This window comes from Solanum tuberosum, unplaced genomic scaffold (genome assembly GCF_000226075.1).
Source record: "Solanum tuberosum cultivar DM 1-3 516 R44 unplaced genomic scaffold, SolTub_3.0 scf00380, whole genome shotgun sequence".
Taxonomy (NCBI): Eukaryota; Viridiplantae; Streptophyta; class Magnoliopsida; order Solanales; family Solanaceae; genus Solanum; species Solanum tuberosum.
The window spans coordinates 339,275-357,856 of NW_006239303.1; the positions used below are offsets into that span (position 1 = coordinate 339,275).

At 36.3% G+C, this 18,582-nt stretch overlaps 1 pseudogene; it reads right to left on the reverse strand.

The window, feature by feature from the left end:
- Window positions 1-4,589: 4,589 nt before the first annotated feature.
- On the reverse strand, window positions 4,590-5,505 carry LOC102597493 (protein AIG1-like; annotated as a pseudogene).
- Window positions 5,506-18,582: the final 13,077 nt, after the last annotated feature.

Here is an 18,582-nt window from a genome sequence, read left to right on the forward strand (position 1 = left end):
GAGTGTTGAATGAATGCTTGTACTCAAAATCACATTCATTGTGTGAAAAAGGGATTTCGGTTGAAGTAAGGGCACTAGTTACATTGTCGGAAAGTTGGTACCTTGGTGATAGTAAAATAGTGTATGTTGTGTGTTGATCGGTCAATCTGTGTAATGTTTTGATCCGCACAAGTTAGCTTGTTGAGTCTGAGAGAAAAGATTTGCACCCAAAAAGAGAGTCGGAATAGAGAGCCATGTGATTGCTTGTGCTTGAATTGCTTGCTTCTATACAAATGTCGTTTAAAGTCTTAGTGCATCGCTTGAGGACAAACAACGAATTTAAGTTGAGGGGGTTGATATACCGTGGGTTTACGCTATTTCTAATACATTTCACTTAAAGAGTTATGTGTGTCTAGGGCCAGTTTGTATTGGTTTTAATGAATTTTCATCATGTTTGCAGGAAATATGTTCAGACGTGGAAACTGAGAGACACAACTGAAGAATGTATAGAAAAGGGCATCTACAGAGGTGATCTACAGACCGTAGGTCCATTCAGGCTCCGTAGATGGTGACCGTAGATGGGCAGGCAAGGCTTGAAGGAAAATCAGGGAATTCTTGACTTATTGTGGAACCACGGTTGCAAACCACGGACCGTAGATCGATCTACGGGCTGTACTGTTGTTCCGTTAAATCATTCAGAGAGGTGTTCCAGTACATGATTTTGAAGATTCTAAGTATGGAGCTACAGAGGAGGATCCACGGTCCGTACTATGGATCGGTCAATTGATTCAGAGAAGTGGAGATTCGAAAATTGCCCAAGTCCTGAGCCACCGAAGGGACATACGGACTATATATCAATCTACAATCCATAGGTCAATGTCGTAGATCGAAGACGCGTCCTTAAATATTATCAAAACTATAGAAAACTTGTCTTAGTGTTAAGAATATCAACTACAATTAAGATATTATGATATTATATAGTAAACTAAATTTTCAAAAATGTATTTATAGTTGCCAAAAATGAACTGCGAAGACTCACTTGGCGAAGTAAGTAATGCTCGCCGATTCATTCGGTGAGCCACCGTTTGGTCACATCCATCGCCCTTCTGCCTTGGTAATCAGCATCCTCAAAGTCTATATCTTTGGGTGATCCAGTACTGCAATGCGAAACTACTCGGCGATCCACCGACTGCTCCTTTCCAATACCCACATGATTTCTTCCCTCAGGGCTTGGCACACTGGAACTTTGGGCGGTCAAGTAGACATTCGGCGACTCGCCAAGTAGTCTTGGCGATCACCAAACTTGTATTTCTTCATTCTTTCAGCTCGCTTTGTTCCTTTTTGCAAATGAGTGTCCTTACTTTGTTCCTCAATCCATATACCTAGAAATCAAGGGTTTTATCAGTTATTGGCACAAAATAAGCATTTATGTGCACTAAATATATATAAATAAAGCCCTGAATGAGTCCAAATCTCGGAATCATCAAAAGAGAATAGGATAACCTCAACCTTATAGACTCTTTAGAGATATTATTGAACACAAAGGGTCCACATACCTCCATGAAATTTCTAAGGTGTTCATGTGGATCCTCATGAGCAAGACCCCCAAAATTTCTTTTGGTCTGGAGTAATGGTATCATTGTTCGAGTGATGTGAAACACAACCCTCCCAATTGTAAGATGAATACATATTGCTCTCGTGGTTTGAATACCATTCATGTGCATATAATTCAAATAACCCATGTTGTTGTTTTGACCATAGTAACTATCATTGTCACTTACGTGGTCACTCACTGCATAAACCTACAAATCAGTAAACAACAACACCAAAAAAAATCTACTACAAATGAACAAATATATAATCTAATTTGTCAATTAGAATTCTCAACCATTAGTCCCCGGCAGTGGCACCATTTTTGATAATGCTCAAATGTCCTCTTAAAACCAATTAAAAGGTAGAACGATATTAGTCAATACAAAAACCAACAAAGAGTTGAGGTCGAATCCCCTAAAGAATGGTATATCATGGAGAATTCCTATTAAGCAATTTGGACTTTAAATTGGCTCATTTACACTAGTAAATCCAATTGGGTAGATAATTACAGCAATTTAATATAAAGCTTTGGTTATCAATGTCACAATAAAACTAAACTATCAAAGAAATCAAGAGTTAACAAGCAATCTAGAGGTGCGGGGATTTGAAATTTATCTCACATAGGGGTAATTGTGCTGCTCTATAGTGATGAACATTCATGAGTAGGCTATGTCATCTTCATTGATGCTAATCATCTTTCAATCTCAAAGCATCTACGCATAGAATCTCTTTTGGGTCTCATCTAAATTCCAACCTAAACAACCCAATACCTTACTCTATTCTCTCTTTCAAGAATAAGGGAAAATAGATCTGACCCATAACCTCTATTTTCAAGCAACTTACAGACATCAAACCTAAATTGCTAGTATCAGACTAATTACCTACTCCAATCAATCTCTTTCGAGCATCAACTAGAGGTCAGAAGTAGAAATTGAGTTGTCACCCTTAACCCATTAGTTAACCCCATGACAATTACGACAAATTCATGTATGAATAACAATAAAACAGAGAATAGCACATTACCCACTACATTAAATCAACACCCAACCCTATAATTGCACCCATAGATCTGGGGTTTTAGCCAACCAACACAAACAGTAAAGAGACTATACCTTTCATGAAAGAAGCAATGGGTAACTTGAAATTAAGAAATTTCAAAGAAACCCACTTTGGTTTCAACTTCAATTTATCAAATTTAAACACCAAGTTGTAAAAACTCCAAAAGCTAGAAAAGTGTTCTTCAAAGGTAAAATGTTCTTTCTCTGTACTCTTCTGACACTCTCCTCTGGTATTTTCTATTCTAAGATCTATATCTTATTTCTCTCTCCTTTGGGCTATTTATACATTCCCAAATTTTTGCCCAAAATCCATTGAAGTAACTAAATGAGTGATATTAGTCGGGCTTGCCAAACTTCTTCAACGAATAGCCTATTGTTCCTCAGCTTACCTTTTGATGCTCTAGGCTTCATATGTTTGAACCTCAATTCGTGAACGGGATAGAGTTAATCTTTCATGTTCAGTGAACACTACAAGAAAACCCTTATTTAAGACCAATATTTAGGGACGGGCTAATAATCTTCTCTCTAAAAGTATATCTATTGGGATGAGATTATATTCTAGTCCCTATTTGTATAGTCTATTGCGAAGGTATTAAATTTGGTCCCGAAAGAATTTATAACTAGTCCAAATGGTAATTGATGGTATTTGATCTGGAGATATTCCCCTCAAACTTAATACTAAATTAATAAAACACAAAAGTTATTTTAACAAAAACATAGGCGCCAAATTTTTTATGTTGAAAGTGAAAAATAAAGAAAAGGAGCGTTCTATCTTCTCAAAAATATAGCACAGCTGGTCACAAAGTTGCCCTAGATTGTTCTCTCTCCAGTCAAAATTCTCTACCCTAATCTCAATGTTGAAACTTTATTTTTGTCGCAGCTCTGCCCTAAAATCGAAGCTAGTACCATTGTTTTTCTGTTAAAAGTAAAACTTCATCCCAAGCAGCAGACTTACAGGTTGGTTGCTCTATTTTTTCCAGAGGTTTTTTTGATAACGTTTTTACTTGTTGTATTGAAGTTGCTCTTCTTGTTTCTCATCTTTTCAAGGTTACTAATTTCTTTATTTTTGTCGCAGCTCTACCCTAAAATCGAAGCAAGTACCATCGTTTCTCTGTTGAAGGTAAAATTTCATCGTAAGCAGCAGACTTACGGGTTGGTTGCTCTGTTTTTTTCCAGAAGTTTGTTTGATAACGTTTTTACTTGTTGTATTGAAGTTGCTCTTCTTGTTTCTCATCTTTTCAAGGTTACTGATTTCTTAATCTTGCCTTTTTTTTGTACAATCAGTGAAAACATTATTAGGTTGAGATTTCTAATAGATAATCTGATTTTCTAATTTCATAATTTAGTTTTAATCAGTGTTTCGATGCTTTGCGAGCCAAATAAGGACTTGTTCTGTTATTCCTATTGATACTGTTATTTACATCTAAAAAGGTTTCGACTAAATTGTTATTCCTATTTTTTTATGAGGAACAAAAGATATAATAACGTGTAACGAAAGTGACAATACGGATGTTGATAATTCTGATAGAAAGTTAGGTAGAGTGAAAGCTCCGAGACAGGAAAAAAAACTTTCTTCAAAGTACTGACATATAAAATAAAAAAGACTATGAATATGAGTTACCAATTGTCTTTAACAATTTTGCATAGCTCTAGTACGAATTTCCCTTCGTAGTACTTCTGTGATGGCTCAACAACTTGTTCATACTTCTAGCGCAATACCTCGTTGCAGTCCACACAGTATAAGTCAGCAATTTTGCATAGATCGAGTACGAATTTCCCTTCCTTTTACCTTTGCGATGGCTCAACAACTTGTTCATACTTCCAACGCAATACCTCGTTGCAATCCACATAGTATATGTCAGCAATTTTGCATAGCTCGAGTATAAAATTTCCATTCCTTGTACTTTTACAATGGCTCAACAGCTTGTTCATACTTCCAGTTGAATACCTCGTTGCAATTCACACAGTATGTGTCAACAATTGTTCCAAGCTATATTTCAATTCACAAATTTTGCTTTCTGCCTCTAACCGAGCTGTACGCTCCTCCTCCAACTGTTTTCAAGACTATGCATGGTATTGTTCATCTTAGATTCAACTATTTCAGTTATTCGTCTTTGTTGCTCCTTGAAAGAGAACCTCTGCAGTTGTTCCTTCAACTCATCAGCTACCCCTTGCTTTAAATCTCCGAGCAAAAAACTAACCTCAGATGAGTAATTACGAAGCTTCATCTTCTTTACTTCCTCAAATAATTCACTCATATATGGTTTTCCACCAGTTGTTGAAAAGAAGTTCCCTCAATTGTTCAGCTTACTTCGCTGGATCTTATGTTTTATTTGTCGAAAAGCACTTGTCTATACCCACACATCTTTAAGAGATTCCTTTAAATCCTCTGGGCGGGAACAATCTAAGTGATCATTCAAAGAGTCATTATCTTCGAGCTTATCCCCTCCAGTGTAGACCACAATCATGTAATCACTAATTTTGGTCCCAAAGAGCTTCTTAAAGTACTGGATAGCAGCACGTTCATCTTTTGAAAAGCTAGTTCGTACAGACAAAACAAAAAGAACAGCATGGACACCATCATCGGCCAAATCAATGCATTTACCAATTTCATTTACAACTAATCCAGATTCAGCATTAAAATCAACTCCAGGGGTATCGATCACATCAAGAATCTGCAATCTTCTAATCGAGTCCTCTGAATCTCACAAGTTCTTGTAACACCACCAGAGCTAGACCTCAATTGGAATGTATTTCTACCAAAAATGCTATTATTTGTGGCATTTTTTCCTTAACCTTTACACCTAATCATAAGTACTGTCTGAGCTTCATTTGCAATAAACTCCCAATCATCACTGACTGAACTTTCTCCCATCTTATCTTATCAGATCAAATTACCCTAAGCAATAGGTCACCTAGAGAGAGTGGGGCTCTTGTTATTCCTGTAATCCATGTTCAAATTTATATAAATGTACTGTTTCTTTTGTTAGTTTAAGGTTAGCGATTTCTAATTTTGTTATCGAATCAAATTACCTTAAGATTAGCGATTTCTAATTTTGTTAGTTCTTTATGTATGCATTACTTTGAGACTGCGAGTTACTCATTTCGAAATATAAAATGATGCTAGTAAATTATCCTGAACTATTGAACAAAACCACAACGATCGCCTAGTGATATTCTTACATATAGTAATTGCATGTAGTTTCCAGAAACCTCCCTGAAGTGATCATCTGTTAGATTATTGGTATCCAAGTTTCCAACAAATTAGTCGCATTAGGCTCATGCTCATTTTGAGTTCCAGTATATTGATATGAAGCTTGCATCTATCCACCAACATTCTTCTTGTTAGCTTCAGGACAAATACACATGAGCCTAGTGGAGCAAATCTTTCCATTCATCTTAGTCATAGCATGTAACTTCTCGCTCTCATCCCATAATCTAATAAATATGTAGCTCTTTCTGTTTCCTGATGTGCTATTTGTTACAACTTTAGCACTTTGAGAAATCGGAGTGTTTGTATATTAAGGAAATATATAGCAGGGCACATGAATCCTGATACGTGTTAAGAACATACAAAACGTTATGATCTTAAACCAACTACCAAAAAGATTTTTTAAATCAGAAGTGACTATTTCGTGTAAGTACTTACTTTAATCTTTGGTAGGCTAAAAGGAATCATGTATACATGTTTCAAGAACTAGCATCTTAGTTATAAGTTAGTATATAATATTTTATTTTTCATTGTGCCATTTGATTGTATATTTTTTGATCAACTGATTGTCTTTCGTTCATCTTTGGAACCCAAAAAAGTTACAAGTGATTTGAGCGAGCTATATAATAAGCTTCCACATAAGAGAATTGATACTCCATATATCTTATCTAATGTTAAAACACGTTAAATGCAACATGAAGAATGATATCTAGATAAGTTACATATTACTCCAACAATTTAAAATATTAGTATTGAGGATAAAAATCAGCTTAGCAGGTCTTCTTCTTTGTGTTCTTACCGAGAAAACTTTTCATCTATTCGTATTCAAAAGTCCCTTGATTTCTTTTGGGAATATGTTGAAGTTAGTATATATGTGAACTTGTTCAATTATGTTCTAAAGAAGACAATGTATCATCCACTTTGTTAGTTTCATGGTGAATCCGATTGTAACAAGTTTTGTAGAAGCTCTGCTTATTCTAGTAGAAGCAGAGCTTTTTTTCATCTTGTTTTCCTTTGTTGTTACTTCTCTTTTTGTAATAACTCAATTCATGTTTCGGTTATTATAGAATAAATTTGAAGGTGTTAACATGAATGATCATCGTGATCATGTCTTGGGATGGATGAATGAGCTATGGAACAAATGGAGAGTATACCTTCATGTTAAATATGTGAAGGATAAGCCAATTCAACAATCACATGTCCCACCTGCGACATCTCCCTTTTCAACTGAATGACCAATATTTTCTGCTGACCAAGTAAGTAAAAATATACTTTTCTATTGGAGATTGTAAAACTGGATGTAGTGAGATCTATGTCCTTTTTACGGTTGAAAATATCTTTCGAATTGTTGTCTAAAGGCCTATGGATTGATCAACTACCTACTTACTGTTCAACTCCATCGCTACCTGTAGAGGTTTTTCATTTTTAATCTTAATAATTAAGCTAGTAAACTTGCCTATATGATTGATCCTCGGCTGCTCCGTTTCGACAAGTTCTTCATTTGGGTAGGTATTTTCCAGTTTTTCCTCAGAGATGTTAGAAACAAAGCTATTTTCAGCTTGGTACCACTGTAATTCAGCTGATTATTGTTGCTTTCTGCCTCAGTATATCCATTAGGTTGCCACTCGCTTTCTGACTCTGGAGTTTGTTGTTTTTCTATTTCCTCTTTCTTGTCGTGATCATGTTTATTTTGTCTATGTTTCTTTCTTTTTTTATGCTAGAGATAGCCGGTTTGAACATGACCTTGGTTTTCTTTATGCAAGTGTTACTAAGAGTAATTTGTTAGCTGAAAATCTCTTAGCCATGGTCTGGTTATCATGAACCGTGTCATTCCCCTGTTGGCATAAACTTCCCCCTCAATTTTTTTTTGATGTTTCCCACGTTAACTTCATCAGAAAACTAAAACATCTTAACATTGTTGGATTACAGTCTACATCTTCATATTTCCAGGCAAGTTTAGCATGTTCCAACAAACTGTAAAAGGTAAATGAATAAGACAATCTATTTTGTAAACAAATTTAAGAACGTGAGACTTCATTATGACAGCACACAAAAAAATTTGTATGAGCATGATCCACTCACATGCTCAAGTTCCAAGATAATACTACAATGTAAGATCATGAATTAAGGAGAGAATATGGGAGGGACTTTCAACAGTAAGTAACAAGACATCTATCAGCTTAGAGAATACACTGCAATCAAACATTCTTCCTCCCGATCTTTTCCTTGGCATGATTCTTCTTCTTAGCTATTTCGAGCTTCTTTTTCATATTCTTGCAAAGAGGTTTTAAAGATTTTGAACTTTGATTGCCATCAACTTAGGAGACATAACAATAAGCTTAGGAGCAGCAAGGGCAACTTCTTGGGTAGCCAATTTAGCAGCTTCTTTCTTAAGAACATTGAGTTCTGTAGCAACTATATCCCTCCTTATAGCTTTCAGCCTCTTTTTCCTCTTTGATCTCATTGACTTTGCCATTTTCTTCGCAAGTAGATATCTTTGTGAACTCAATTTTTTCTAGCTCTGGTTGCTCTGTTCAGCTTCCCCCTCAATTATATCGACATATATGTTTTTTTATCCTCCTCCTCTTTAGCCTCATTGATCCCCCAATATGGACGAACCTGGCAGAACTCTCATCTAAGAAGTAGCACGAGCTGATGGATCCTTGTACGGTGCCTCCATAGGGAGGAGCGTGTAGTTAACTCTCTAAGAAATAATTGTTGTACATTAACATATGGAATACGTACGGAGAAAAAAGTGTATGAGGGAGAATTTTCTAAACCATAGCTACTATTAGTAAACAAACTAATGAAAATGAATCAGTTCATTAGTTTCTATTGTCTACCAGATTCCATTTAGTTCTTGTTCTTGAAAATAGATTTTTGATCTTGGTTAATGCATCTCAAAGTTTTTCTAATTGATTTTCTTATTTTCTTGCAACTTTTGTTGATGTTTCTGGACAACACTTCATGAATTGAAGATTGAAACGTTTAACTTTTTGCCAAGCTTTTGTTGATGTGAGAGCTCCCTATTAGTTTAGTACGAATTTGTGTTTTGCACAACTTGATATTATAGTATAGCTTGGATGCTCGGATATTAGCTATGTTTTTTTGTTAAGCAAATATTGAAACTAAAATCAAGGCATGTTAGCCAATTTATTGTAATTAATCGTACACCCTTGATCTCTATCGTCTTGTCACTTCTATATATATTTATATCATCTTTTTGTATAGAAATATTTAGTAGCAAAATAATATTTGTGAATGATTTTTTATTCTAGTGATATCAATTGCTCTAGGACCATTGGTGGTCAGTTAGAGACCAATATTATTGCTTGTCCCTAAAGGTCAATCTAAGACGAGAAATGTTACTCCTCTCTAATGATTTATCTAGGAATAGAATAACTTGATCGTCAATAAATATATTTTAGGACCAGGTCATTGAACGTCGCTAAATCTATTCAACGACGGGTCGTTGATCGTCGCTAAATCTATTCTAGGACAAAGTTGTTACTCGTCTCTAAATTGTTTCTAGGACTAGGTCATTGCTCGTCGCAAAACGTATTCTAGGACTAGTTTCTGATCATCCCTAAAGAGGTTTAACGACCTGAAATACGCTTTTTCTAAGGTATTTAAAATGTATTTGAGACCAGAATTGTGGTCTCTAAAACGGCAGAGGCGACCGGATTTCTTTCCCGTCCCAACACCATTTCACGACCGGATGTTGAAACTCGTCGTTGTTGACCAATAGCGACGGAAGCTACTAGGACGAGTGATGACCAACTTTTTCAGGTCCCAAATGCCTATTAGGGACCAAATTTGGACTTTTAAGGACGAGATTTCCTTTCCTTAGAGATTGTTTTTCTTGTACTGGAATCGTGGAGTACCACCTTGGACCGCCTTTTGAGAATTTAATCTTTCCTTTTCACATTATCACTTTGGATGATGTTCATCAAGACTGTCTTTCTCATTCGGTGAGTTGCCTTTTCTATTGGAGTCCGTCGACTTTATTTGATAAGCACAAGTGCTATGCACTATCATTTTGGGCTATGTCGTGCTCAGTTGGCGATCCGCCCTACTCATTAAGCGAGGAATAATGTGTAGTTCACACTTCTTTTTGTATTCTTGGGAATTTTTCCAACATCAATCCTCAACTTGTCCGATTTCCTTTATAGCTTTAAATCATCAACATTTTATGAGAATAGGACAAAGTTAGAGATTGCGGACACTATTTATTGAACTAAATGTACCTTAAATGAGTGTAAATCTACTACTCATCAGATGCTTTGAGAGTAAAGTATCAATGTTGTGAAAAGTTTTCTCACATAAGGATTCATAAAGTTGAAAGATTTTCTCACCTAAGTTGAATCAATTTAAGGAGATATTGTAAATGAATTTAGCTTGAATTGGTTTTTTAATTATGTGTTTCCATGGATGATGAAATGAATATGATTAATGACTATATTGTGAGGTTTTACTTTGCACAAAGAGGATATTGAGATAAAGGTTCTCTCGTTGTAGAGATCAGGTCTCTAGTAGCAATCTCCTTGCCCCTAACTATGTGCCCTCGTAGATTGTCTTAAGTGAGATAGCTAGTGGGTCTACTTTAGCTCACACTCATGGTTCTTAACTTGGAAAGTAAGGGCATATCTTTTCGTTGTTAGATAGACACTGGATTCCATGTTATATATCACCTAGTCTATGACGATTAAATGGTAAACATCCCACAATAATGAACTAAGGTAACTTTCAAAGTATCTTACAGGTATTTTAAAGATGTTAAGCTTGCATTGACCATGATTATGATTTATGTTTTCTAATCCTTTATCTTATGATTTAACTTGGTTATTGCATGTCATGTAAAGTCCTTTTAAGCATGATTATATAACTTCTAAGCATTACAATCATACTTAGTACATTTCATATACTAATGCATACTTGTGCTTACATTGTTTCACTAATGTAGGGTCCGACGCTCCTACCTCTCATACTTGTGGCTAGTTGATATTTTAGAATTTCGAAGATTGATGAGTCCACATGCTATGATGATTGAGACACTTCTACATGTTTTTATTTATTTTAGTTTTTAGATGTTTTTATGTGGTGTATGGGTTACATCGCAACCACTTTTCGTTGATAAAATAGATAACTTGTTGAAACTAAGTTAGACTTTCGCTTTGTCAAACTCTTTTATGATATGAAACAGTCTCTTTTGATTTTAATTTTTATTATCTAGTATGATGTATTCTAAATGGTTTGTGTAGGCCCTCTAGGGGTTCTATACGCCATGTTACACCTAGGGTATACATTGGGTCGTGATGAACTTAGTATTCACATTATAAGACGTAGAAAATGTCCTAGGATGTCTCATAAGCCACGTCGAGTAGAGTCTTATTCATAAGTATGAAACGCACCATATATATGAATAGGAAGCTATAAAATGTTTAAGAAACTCTATTTATTTCATCATTCTAAAGTCATGCGATACAATGTAACTCTATATGTCTCTCTTATAATACTTATTCTATGCTTTTCAGGATATGTTCTCTCAAAGAGTATAGCTAAGAAGAAATGAGGATGAGAATGTGGAACATGAAGCTCCTCAAGTTCTGGCCGGCCTTTTGGCCAAACAAGTGACTAATGCAAAGTTCAGAGCCACTTTTCAAAAGTTGGCTCAAACAAGTGAACGTAAATGTGGGTAGGATGGCAGAGTGAAGGCATCAGTAGAACGGATATCACAGAGTGTCATGGTTCCAAGGATGAGAAAGAACCTCAAGAGTTCATTGATGAGGTGTATAAGATTTTTATGATAATTGGAGTGACGTCGATGGGAAAGGCGGAGTTGGACGCTTATCAACTGAAGGGTGTTCCTCAAGTTTTGTTTGATCAATGGAAGGAAGAGAGGGTGGATGATCTGGTTCCTATTGATTGGGATAAGTTTATGGTTGCTTTTTCTTGATAAGTTCTCTACCCTTGAGATGAGAGAGGAAAAAGTACTTGAGTTCATTAACCTTCGTCAAGGAAATAAGAGTGTGAAAGAGAATTCTTTAAAGTTCACACAATTGTTCAACTATGCTCCTTCTATGGTTGTCGACTCTAGGGCAAAGATGAGTAAGTTTGTTTTGGGTGTGTCTAAAATGGTGGTTAAGGAATGTCGTACCACCATGTTCATTAAGGAAATGAATATCTATCATTTAATAACACATGCTCAAAAAATAGAAGAAGACAAGCTTAAGGAAAGATCTAGGGAGGCAAAGGGGGAAAAGACCGATGATGGTGACTTTTCACATTCAAAGTCTGATGGACATGGTCGTTCTAGGTTCTGACAAAGGTTCTCCATTCAAGGTTTCTCTAATTCAGTAATTCCAACGTTCAACAAAGATAAGGTGTTTAACCCTAACCATCAAGGAAGGAATGACCGTTGATCTTCTCTGTCTACTTATACTTGGTGTGGAACGAAGCATTATGGTAAATGTTAATTAGCTAGTATGGATGACTGTTTTAGTTGTGGTAAGAGTGGTCATACAATAAGGAACTTTTCTTCAATTGATATAAAGGGAAGAGATGGTAAGCAAGCTCCGCCTAGTTGTTCGATTTCAAGTGCTCCAAAGCAAAACTGGTTCTATGCACTTAAAACTCGACATGATCAAGAAGATTCTCCTAATGTGGTTTTTGGTATGTTGAAAGTCTTTCATCTTGATGCTTATGGTTTTTTTGATCCCGGCATTACCTTGTCTTTTGTGACACCATATATGGATATGAGATTTAATGTTTCTCCAGATGTGTTATTGGACGCTTTTTCTGTCTCTACTCCTATTGGTGAATTTAATGTGGCTAAGAGAGTCTATATAAATTGTCCCATCTCCTTATTCCATAGAGTCACTCATGTTAATATTTTATAATTTGATACGTTATATTTTGATGTCATTCTTGGTATTGATTGGCTCTATTACTGTTATGCTTCTGTTAATTGTAGAACCCGTCAAATGAGCCCATCCTAGAGTGGAAAGGGGGAAATTCTATGCGTAGGGGTCAGTTTTTTTCTTGTCTTAAAGCTAGAAAAATGATTTCTAAGGGTTGCATATATCATCTTGTTTGGGTTAGGGATACAGATTCCGAAACCCCTATTCTTAAGTCGGTCCCCATTGTAAATGAATTTCCATAAGTATTTCCCGATGATTTACCTGGTGTTCCTCCCAAAAGGGAAATGGACTTAAGTATTGACCTTCTCTCAGATACATAACCTATTTCTATTCCTCTTTACCAGATGGTTCCAGCAGATCTTAAGGAATTGAAGGAAAAGTTGAAATATTTGTTTGATAAGGGTTTTATCCGGTTGAGTATCTCTCCATAGGGTGCTCCAGCTTTGGTTGTTCGTAAGAAGGATGGTTCACTTCACATATGTATTTACTACAAGAAACTGAATAAGGTTACCATTCAGAATAGGCATCCTCTTCCAAAGATAGATGATTTGTCTGATCAACTCCAAGAATGAGTTACTTCTCTAAGATTGACCTCGGGTCTGGTTTTTACCAATTGAAGGTTAATGTAACACCCAGAATATTGATAGGTGAAACTAGAGCCTAACGTATGAATCTTAAAAGTTTATGCATAAATTGGAGTTATGAAATAGTCCCAAAATTTGACTAAGTATAAGTTTAAAAGGAAGGCGAAAGACTTCACTACCCTTAGAAGCACTCTAGAACTTTGCCTTAGCCATGTGGGAAAATGGCATTGTTCAAGGGAGGCTTCAAGGAAGGTGAAAACATTCACCACCCTTAGAAGCCTCCTTGAACAAATGCCTTAGCCGTATAGGCAAGAAGGCAAGTTCACGTGAGGCTTCAAGACCCGTGCAAGGCCTCCACTGCCCGTACAAGTGCCTCGTGGTGGCAAGAGGTCAGTCCACGTTAGGGTCCAAGGATAGTGGAAGACCTCGCTGCACGTGGAGCGCCTCACCTGGGGGCTGCCTTAGGCGCATGAGGCAGTGTGCGCGTGTGCAAGTGGGGGTCCACGAAGGTGGACAAGGCCATTGCCCGTGAAGACCCTTGTGGACATGCCTTATCTTTAAAAAGCTTATGCCACAAGTCCAACGGAGGGTCCACGGCTGGCAGACCACTCTAAGGACCTTAAAAGCTCCCTTGGACTTTGCCTTAGTTTTATTTGGCAAGTCCATGTGGGCAAGACGTATTTTTGTAAATATTATTTTTAGGTCCTATTTTTAAATGGGTATATTTTATATTGTTTATAAATTAATATATAATATAACACCCCGTATTCTACGTGTATGTAACAGTCCGTATTAATACATATGCTTGTTCTATTCTTGTGATACTTGACATAGCCGTATAGTATATGTGAGGGACCATGTTTCTTATATGATTAGAGTTGGTTTAAACTAGCTCGGAAGGTGATGTGATGCCTTGCAGATTTCAGCATGTGTACTGCAAGTTAACTCCAACGGGAGTATTTAAACTCGAGACAGTAAGGTGGTAATTGAGCTTAAAGTTGAAAGTTAAGTGCTAAGTTAAATAAAAAGGGATTAATATTTAGAAAATGGAATAAAATAAGTGAGCTGCTTGCTTGACTTAACTAAAGCTAGTAGGTGACAAGTAGGTGCATCACCTACTTTGATTTATTGATCAGCCCAAAGGACTAAGTAAGTGCATCACCTACTAAGACTCTTTTGACCATTGGGCCAAGTACACTATACCTACTTGAATTAATCTGGCCCAAGTTGAATGGAAGAATAAGGGGAAAATGGAAAGCCAAGGCGCAATCGTTCCAAGCCCACAAGAAATAATTTGAATGGAAAAGTAGGTGTATCACCTACTTAAATGTGTGGCCTAAATTAGAAACACATATTTGGCTGCAAAAGAAGTACAAGAAAGGTGGCAAAAGGCCCAATGTTCTTAAGTCCAAAAAGGCCCAAGTGAAAAGTCCAAGTAGGTGGGTCACCTACTTGAAAATTAATGGCCCAAAATGAGTGAGAAAGTCAGCCAAAGCATGTCCCTTTAAAAGTGATTGATATCAGCTCTTTCCAACCATTTTTACTTTGCCAAAAATCTGATTTCTAGATCTTTCTCTCTTCTGTCTCTTAGCTTCAAACAGCAGCCATTAAATACCATTAGGGTTCTTGAATATTAGGGAGTTCAAGCTATTGGAAGGTATAATTTAAGACAAGTTAAGGAGGACAAACTTTACCTTGAAGAATCCAAGTCTTAGCAAGTGATAGTTCTGTCCAACAAGGTAAGCTACTTCAATTATCTCCCTCCTGTGCTTGATTTATTTAGGACACTTATTATATGTTAGTGAGTTGGAAATTGTTACTTGTACATGGTGTAATATTGGGGATGATGTTCTAGTGATTAGTGCATGTTGGGACAGCCATGGAGGGGAGTCCTCTTTAACTTCAGTCATAAGCCGTTTGAGCACTTTAAAAGTAATGTAAACTCTTCAAGTGCTGGTGATCATAAACCATGATTCATATTTCTTCTGTTACATTATTATGTTTAAGGATTGTTTTATGTATGTTATGATAAGGGATGTGACTGGATGTGCGGATAAGTTATGGAGACGTTAAAGGACTTAAATATTGAGGGGAGGTTTGGGGTGGACCTGATACGAAGGTTGTATAGAATATAGACGCGATTTAAGGGAAAGGGAAGGAAAGAAAACATTGACTAGATAAATTGCATGTTGACTGCGTTGTTATTATTTTGGTGAGATCAAGTAGCTCAAATTGATTGATTAACTACTAATACTAGTCTTACAACTTATTTTATTGTAGAATAGTAATCTAAAGAGAAGGAGCTTAAGTCATACTTTTTGAATTGTATAGCAAGGTATGTAAGGTTATTCGATTTCCTATTTCTTTGGCATGAATCCAACACCTGCATTGCAAGAAGTAAGCTTTCTAAGTGTCCTTGGTAGTGACTGATCCATAGTTGCAGTTCCTACTCCCTAGAGAATTAAAGTAACTACTCTAATCTGAGTTTGTTACTAAATGTACGTGCTTACTCTACCAAGTATTAGCATGCAAGGTTTAAACTTGTTTCATCGTCAAAGTACCCTTGGCACGTATTTCCCTTATATAAATCAAAATGATCCTAGATTACACATGGTACATATGTTTATATGTTGGATATACAATCTGATCATATCATGGTAACTTGCTTCAATTATCTATATATATGTCATCTCGTCACATGTTCATATGTTCCCTTTATTGGTTATTACTCCCATTGTGTTAGACTATAATGTTACCTCACAAGATCCCTACTTGCTCTATTGTACATTTTATATGTACTTACTTGGAATATGTAACCATCCTAAAGTTGAAGTTGTCCACGTTCTCCGTTTGTTCCACGTTCACGTATACCTTGTATTTGATATTAGTTAGTGAGAGTTTGGCTATCAGATAGAGTTCAAATCTCTTGGCTGAATGTTAAATGTCTTCACTTGATATGTGCTTCAATTTGAGATTTCAAAATGCTTACTAAGTCATATAAGCTCCTAAGTATTACACGTTCATGTCACATTTGCTTCCCATGTCATTGTTATTATCGTAAGATAAAATTCATATGTCTACTACTACTGGTCCATAGTTCCTAATCTCAACAATGATTACGACAACCAAAACAACAATCTCAAAAGAGTTATGAACATCAAAACAACAAGCTCAAACATCAAAGAATCTAAGTGAAGCAATATATATAATTATGGGTGACAGCCCAGGGGCAAATGCCTAGCATGGGTCGATCCCAATTGGTATAGAAGGGTGGCAGCTCAGGGGCGAAAGCCTAGCATGGGCCGATCCCAATTGGTATAAGAGGGTGGCAGCTCAGGGGCGTAAGCCTAGCATGGGTCGATCCCAATTTGTGGAATTATGAGGACAGCATCCCAGGGGTTAAAATGCCTAGCATGGGTCATCCTCTTCTACTGCTGATTATCTAGTCATTTGTATCATATGTCTTATAAATATTATAATGCAAGGAAAAGTAAACAAAAGAATGTAACATACACAATTCCACAAGTATAAAGCAAAGGTGGTCTCTAATGCTTATCTATTTGTATTTGGTTTCACTTGAGCTCTCATTTTACATATGGTTGTATTATGCCTTACATATTCAATACATTCTTTTGTACTGACGTCCCTTATTGGGGACGCTGCATTACATGTTGCTGGTACAGGTACTCAACTAATAGATCTCCCCATTAGAAGCATATGATACTCAGCGGTTGTTGGTGAGCTCCAGGTTGATTCGGGGCTTTGCCGAGTCTTTACTATGCGTAGTTCATAGTGGTACAGTCATGGATTCCAGTAGAGGCTTTGTAGATCAATATTGTAAAGCTATCACCTGAATTTATAGTTTCACTTGTCACATGTATTGGTTCAGCTAGTCAACATGTGTTGTATATGAAGCTTCTCATTAGTAAATTAATCTGCATAGTAGTAGTTTACTTTCTCATCATAGGTGACTTGTAAAGTATGTGTTCATTTGGTACTTGTCCGCCTCACCTAGGATTGGGGTGTGACATACAAGGTATTTTTAAGACATTAAACAGCCAAACTAAATCACTTTCACAAAAACCGAAATCAAAATTAAAAGTTCACAATATTTCTCTCTCTAAGAACCCAAGAAGAAGAGGAGTAAAATTGAAGCTTGGGCTGCAAGAATTCAAGGGTTTTTCATCAAATTCTTCAAGGATTCATCCTCAATGTATGGTAGTTTTCATCTTTGGGTAGATTCCACCCAAAGAGCCCCTTCAAAACTTGGTTTCCAAACTTCAAATTCTCCCAAAATCAAGGGTTTTGGTTCGAACACACGGGTTCTCTTTAAAGGTGATTTTTATGATTGAATTATTTTGGTTTATGACTGAATTGATGATTTATGGTTGAAATTTAGTGAAATTCCCCTAAGAATCCATGTAATCCCCTCTATTGCTAAATTGTGATCTTAATGTGGGTTAATTGAATTTATGATCATATAAATGGTTCTTGTATGAATTAATTAAATTATGTTATTACCCATATCTAATGTAGAAATTCTAGATGTTGGGTTGAATGTAATTCATGATTTCTTGATGGGTAAGTTATGAGAATTGGTACATGAATATGAGATTTATGCATGTACTTCAAGATTTATGTTGAGAAATAAGATTCTATGACTATGGTGTATCGTGGTATTGATTGGAAAGGTTATTCTTCCCTATACCCTTACACATTATTATGCATGAATTATTATGAATGTGATGATCTTGTTGTGTTGAATAAAAGGCTATTATCATGAACACACTATGAATATGAAGTGAAAGGTTTACTCACATGTTGATGATTCTAAGGTTGAAAGGACATTCTCACCTAATGAATCTATGAGCTCTTATGATACCATGTTGGTTTGAGTGTCTAGTGCATTCTTTCATGAACATGAATTTATGTACAGAGTTATTATGAAGTTAAAGGGAATTATGATTAGCACCGAGTGGATATGAGTATGAGATGGGTTCCTTCACGCTAGTAGTCTGGGTTCCCAATATACTTGTCTCATGAGATGGAAACCTTCACGTTAGTAATCCGGGTTTCTAGTAGCAATCTCCCTATGCCAAAACTATGTGCCCACATAGGTCTTAGCTAGTGGATCCACTTAAAAGCTATTATGTTAGTCCTACCTTAGGCAAGTAGGACACCTCTTTTCGATATGGGGTAAGAACATCGGATTCCATGTAGCTCACATGGTCTATGTC